General features: G+C 30.1%; 1 long non-coding RNA gene across 1 annotated transcript in view; it reads right to left on the bottom strand.

Annotated features, from left to right (window-relative positions):
* Positions 1–1,117: 1,117 nt before the first annotated feature.
* Positions 1,118–5,210, bottom strand: part of LOC107195338 — a 17,189-nt gene continuing 13,096 nt past the window's right edge. The window contains exon 4 of the long non-coding RNA XR_001516461.2: positions 1,118–1,559. This is a non-coding gene — a long non-coding RNA (uncharacterized LOC107195338). The remainder of the gene's footprint in view (positions 1,560–5,210) is intronic.

Below are 5,210 nucleotides of genomic sequence, written 5' to 3'. Positions count from 1 at the left end.
TTTCAGGCCAGAGAGCTCTCTGAATATTGGCCGTATGTCAAGGCTTTCTTTGTCTACAAAGAGACAGGATTGATAAACTGTCACTACTCGTTCTGCAGCTTAGAACTGAGAGACTGACCACACCAGGGAGAAACAGACGTATATGGGAGCAAGGAAAGGACAGAGGCGCATGTAGTTCTCAGGAGATCCTTATAATATAGTTCTCTTTGTCCAAAACAGATATGCTTTTTACTTTTTATCATTTTCAGAGCAAAGTAAAAATCTTCCTCTCAGTGTTTAATAAGGCGAGAAAATTTATAATTCATATTAGCATTGTTAATCATTACCATTTCCAGAAAGGATATAAAATCAGAGTTCAATATATCTCCCTCTTTGAAAAATTCTTCCAATTTTTCTGAAGGAAACTAGTGTAAGGAAGAATGATTTTGCCTATTCCCTACCTTCCCCACAACTGCTGTGATAAAGGAATAAAAGAGAGGTAGAAATGAGAAGAGGGAGGAAAGGAGAGAGAAATTTAAGAAAAAAGAAAGGAAAGAGAAGAAAATCCCTCCAGCTGTCCCTCCACGGTGGGCTGGGCAGTACCTCTGACCAAGTACAGCATGCCATCCCTTTAGTCCCAAGGATTGGTCCAGAACTGGCAGTCATAAAGCTTAAAGCTTAAATCATAAAGGAATGAAAAAAATCTTAAAATTAATTGGCAGACCATAGAAACAAGTGATGGTATGATTAGTTTTAGATTATTATCAGTTAATATTATTTTATTTATTTTTTTAAATCTGTGCATTTTTTTAAAAATTATATTTATTCAGATGACATTGGTTAATAAAATTATATAGGTTTCAAGCATACAATAGAGACTAAAGGGACACTAGAAAAGATTTGTTACTAGTCTCTCTGTTTCAGTGTCCCAAATGTTACCTGATTTCCCTTTTTGTAAAAACATTAAGCCTTTTCCAAAAAAAGAGAGTCAACTCTCTTTTGACACATGATAAAATCAATTGGCAAAAAAAAAAAAAATGAGATAGAGAAATATCTGCTCAGTCAGATCAATGACCAAGAAACCAAATAAATGTTGTTTTATAAAATTGTCCATTACAGAAACAAAACAAACAATACATTGTTATAATCTCATTTATTCATCGATAATCCACAATTAATCTGGAAACACCACATCTTGTCTGGAATTTGACAAATTGGGCATTTGAAGTAAGAAATGGAAGCAAGTAACTCTTAGATTGCCTGATTACAAAATTAAAGTAGCAAATTCACTTTACTCCAAAAGAATCGTTCTATAATATAGTGAATCAAAGAAGTTCCAGAAGCCCCTGTTTTTAATGTCTTCTTGCCAGTAATCTCATCTTTCTCCCAGAATATCAATAAATCAATTCTAATAAACACTCAGGGCAAGTTTTCATTGTTTTCTGCTTTTGTTGCTTCTTATTATTTTATAACTTCCTCCGTAAGTGTTGGCAGCTCACCAGTGAGCCAATATAAGGTATCGTCGCACATACCTACGCACTCACTATTCTGGCTAGCTACCACCATCTTCTTCTGGTTCCCTGTAAAACAAAAATGTTACAAGAGAGATATCTTTACTCAATGTACTTACTTGGCCTTTCTCCGTTAAACACTGAAATCAGCAGTTAACTGCAACGTGAAAATGATACTTTTATTATAAAAGTGATCGATGACTTCAGCTCACCAAATATAATTGTCAACGCTCAATATTCACCTCCATTGACCTATCTAAATTTTATAGAATCACCTACATTTTCCTTATGACATTTATTTTTCTCAGATGCCGAAATAACACCCTCTTTTGGTTCTCTTAACACTTTTCTGAGTGCACTTTCTCAAATTCCTTTGTTAGATTCTCTCCATTTTCCCAACTTCTTGATTTTGGAGTACCCCAGGACTCAGTTTTTATAATTCTTGTTTCTGTCTATATTCATTTTCTATTTTTTTTTTTTTTAGTGTTATAGCTTTAAATGTGACTAAATTATTTTTTCAACAATTGCCACAAAACGGGTGGTCCAATTTTATATAATCACAATAAACTATCTTTCAAAATTTATTAAACACCCATTATGATGTAGTTAATAAACCTATGATCTCTGCATATATTAGTAGGTTAATAACTAAAAATAATAGTTATGATGCCTAATCAGGAACGATTTAAAATACTACTTCATTTAGGAAGAGAATAGCAAATTTATTATGACAGACTGCTTGATATAGAGTGAAATCACATTGCCACTGGATTTAGTGTTATAAATTATTTTCATTATATTTTAAATAAATGCATGTAAATGATTAGAGTGACTAGTGGAGTAAATTGAAAAATAAGTGAATTTCTCCATCATCATCAAGTTTCTTCATTATATTTGAGTACTTTAGAGGTCTCTAAGCAGTGTACACTCTTTTGTAATCATAACTTATTTGGCTCTGTTAAAGGTTTTACTATTGGATTTCAACAATACTAATATTTAATGAAAGAAATGTAATATCACTCATATCCTTCCAGTATACGAAATCTTCTTGAAAATATGTAAATAGATTTACAAGCTACTTTAAAATATTTCAGTTGTATATTTTTTTTAATGTGGGGTTTTTAATCCATATTAGAATTCGGTTACAAATTGACCCTAAATTTAAACAAAAACCATCTTCTGAGACATACATTCTAATAATGTATCAACAATATTAGTAGTCCCTGGTTGGTTATTTCAACTTATTAGTAACATTTCATTTTTCTCTCCAATGGAAATCTATAGTGGTTTGCCCCAATCACATATCTGAAACAATGTCTTATGAAAACAAAATGAAACAAAATTAAATAAAATTGAACATAAACATGAAGCAAACTATAATCCTTGGCAGATAAATCAAGTAAAAATCATTCATGGAAATTGGAAGTAGGGGACATCATTAAAAATAACTGTATAAGTGCAGAAGTGTTATCTTTATGCTCTGAGAGAATTAAGCTACCTCTTAAAACTCTAACCTTTCTAATGAGAAGTGACTTGTAATCAGAAAAAAAAATACTGGGGACTGAAATAAAGTACTTGATAAAAGAGATTTTAAATTAATGGGATCTACACTTTTGTTGTTTTTTTACACATTATCCTTGAAGATAAGTCCAGACTAATGACAGTCTATTATTACTAGCAGTGATGATAATAATCATATTATCAATTATTATAATGTTTATTAATAACATATGTACCAGAGATGATGCTAGATAATACATACATACATGTATGTGTATGCACACATGCAAAAAAACTACATTTGATTATCACAGTAAGAATTGAATGAGGTCCTATTTTATTTTTATCTTAAGATGAGAAAGATGATTCAGTCCTGTGATTTGACCAAGATCATAACTTTAATAAATAGCAGCTGTGGAGCTGGGTCAACTTTATATGACTCAAGAATACTTTTTCTGGGTACTCTCTAAAATTTAATGTGTAGAAATTGGAAAGACATTTCTGAATATTTTCTTTCTTTTTCTAAGGTCAAGCACTTAATTGGTGACCCACCTGAGGGTACAAACTACCTGTTTTTAAAAAGAACAAATCATCAAATTTTTACAAGCTGCAGTAAAAAAACTTGTTTATAGTGACTTGTATGTGAGAGACATTAGGATAAAGATACCTAAGAAGGACAAATACTGTTTTCTCAAAACTGGAAGATTTTCTCCTAAGATTTTTTTCTCTGAAGAAGCTGTTCTAAAATTGCTTATGCAAGTGAGCTACATTAGTAAAATATATTCCATGCACACCGACAAGGATACATAAATACTAGGATTATTATGATTGCCAATAAGTAATTATATATTTAAATATTTTGCCTGACTCTGAAGTGTACTGAATTATTTACTTACAAATATTTACTTCTAATGCTATATTGAGTAGCCTGTAAGAAATCCTTGGTCTATATAGGTGAAAAAAAGTGTGAAATATTAAAATATGTGCAATCTCTATGAAGACTTAGACTATAATCATAGCATTTTTCTTTTCCATATTTTGTTTGTTGCTCATCAAAAATAACTTCTTGACCAGGTACCTAAACGAGGGAAAAGTTGCCCCACTTTTGGATCACTAGAGAAAATATTGAATGTTCAAGCTCTTAGAGATGATAGAATTTATTGAAACTTAGCACATTTGACATATGATTAGAAATTTGAATATATCATAATCATTTAAATTTCTAGAGAAAACATTATCAGTCTATATCAAATTACTAAGCATTGAAATCAGTAAATTTGTCTAAAATATCTTTTTATCTGTACTGGATACATTATCAAAAATACAGTTTAAAAAATAATTTTAGAAAAAAAATTATATCATACTGACCCTTTATGATTGTAGGTTTATTTTCTTGATATGATAACAAAAATAATTTTTTTTTTAAAGAATCCTATTCTCATTAATTTTGGTTTTGGAAGAAGATCCCCACAAATTTAAAAGGTACGTATTAGCGTAATAGTAATAATAATAACAATAAACAATTGATTGCAATGAGTTGAAAACTTCAAAATAAAGAATTTATAACCTCATAATAATATGAAAAATATTTGAAGCATACTAGGAGACTATTTTCTGCAAATGAATAAACATAAATGAAGAGAAAGAAGTATATGTCATGTCTTTCTTCTATTGACTGTATCTAAGGGTAACAAAAAATTTGAATAAGGGTAGTTGCTTTTACTTAAAAGAAGAATTATGAATAACAAACTTGGGGAAATTAATTAGAAAGGTAATATTTTACAATCCTTAAAGAACATTAATGCAATCAAGCAATGGTCATTAGCATTTGCCAACCATTCAATCAATGAGTTGACTATTTTAATGAATGGATCAAACAAACATCATCTGAACTCCTTATTCTAGGGTATTTTTCAGTTTTAAAGGTAACTTCTAGATAAACTTTTGATTTAAAATTTTAAAGAGCAAAATGTTCTCTTCTCCAGAAATTATAAAAATAAAAATAAGAAATGAGAATCTAACATCATTGTTTAACAAACTGGGAAATAGACGCAACTAGTAGCAAAATATCATAAATGAATTAATAAATAGATCTTAAATTAAGTAAAAGTAGAGCAATATCAAACATAAAGTAATGGTAAATAAATGTTGTTGATCTGGTCATAGGCACTGCTGAGTATCTAATCTGCATCAGCAGAGACCAATTCTTAGACCTGAATA

Source organism: Pteropus alecto, unplaced genomic scaffold, assembly GCF_000325575.1.
Source record: "Pteropus alecto unplaced genomic scaffold, ASM32557v1 scaffold152, whole genome shotgun sequence".
Classification (NCBI taxonomy): Eukaryota; Metazoa; Chordata; class Mammalia; order Chiroptera; family Pteropodidae; genus Pteropus; species Pteropus alecto.
The sequence above is the reverse complement of the archived record's forward strand: the minus strand, read 5'-3'. Positions and strand labels throughout refer to the sequence as shown.